Source organism: Plasmodium inui, assembly GCF_000524495.1.
Source record: "Plasmodium inui San Antonio 1 unplaced genomic scaffold supercont1.82, whole genome shotgun sequence".
In the NCBI taxonomy this organism is placed as follows: Eukaryota; Apicomplexa; class Aconoidasida; order Haemosporida; family Plasmodiidae; genus Plasmodium; species Plasmodium inui.
Genome location: NW_008481916.1, coordinates 1 through 977, shown reverse-complemented (window position 1 = coordinate 977; position 977 = coordinate 1).

Here is a 977-nt window from a genome sequence, read left to right as displayed (position 1 = left end):
TTTTTTTTCCTGTCGTCTGCGTAGAATTTTGGCTATCATTACCTAAACAATTGTTCCCCGGGGGCCTCCATTTTATTTTTCCACTGTTTTCGTTTTAGCTACCTATTTACAGAGAAGTAGTTTCATGAAGAACAAGATTTCATAATTTGCTTTATGGGAGAAGTCACAACAAGAACAGCAGTTTGTGTAATTTAGGAACCAATTATTATTTTAACGAGACGGACAAGTGATTTTCTTTCTTTTCTGGAGTCGTGATTGTGGTAGTCTTGGCACTCGTGGTAGTCCCCTGTTCTCCTGGTGTGTTAGAATGAATCCCCTCTGGTATCTCTTTCTACAGCAGCGGAAACTTCGCCACTGGAGATACAGGTGTGGTAATCATTAAGGCCCACATTAGTTCGCATTATGTCGCTTATTTCACTGAATGCCGAACTCTCCTGCAGCAACAATAATTATTTATGTTCATAATTGTCTATTTCTGCGAGTCATAACACACGCGTGAGGCAGAAAGAAGCCTCCAACACGTTTCTCATGACTGCCCCATTCAGTCACAAAGGCCTCATTGTAAACGAAATCGCCCCGATGGATCTACCGGAGTTCCCGCTTCCATCTTGCACACTTGGCAGTTGCAATTACCGAACCACTGCAACAAGGCTTTCAATCTTCAGTTCACCTTAATACCTGTAGAGGGCTAAGATTGGAGGGGCCAAACATGATAGGATTTTCCCGGAAAAGAGGGGGAAAAAAAATGGAGACTGTCCATGATAGTAGAGTTCGATCGAAACGGTCGCTCGTCCTGCTCTGCAGTAACACCGCTGAATAATACATATATTTAATACCTTCTTTTAAATCTTCCAGATTTAATTTAAGGGTCCTCTGCATCCTTTTGACTATCCATCAGCGACAAGAGAAGGATGATATAAGAAAAAAATAGCTTCTCTTCTTTGGGAGTTACGATGCATAATGAATAAGAAGTCTCA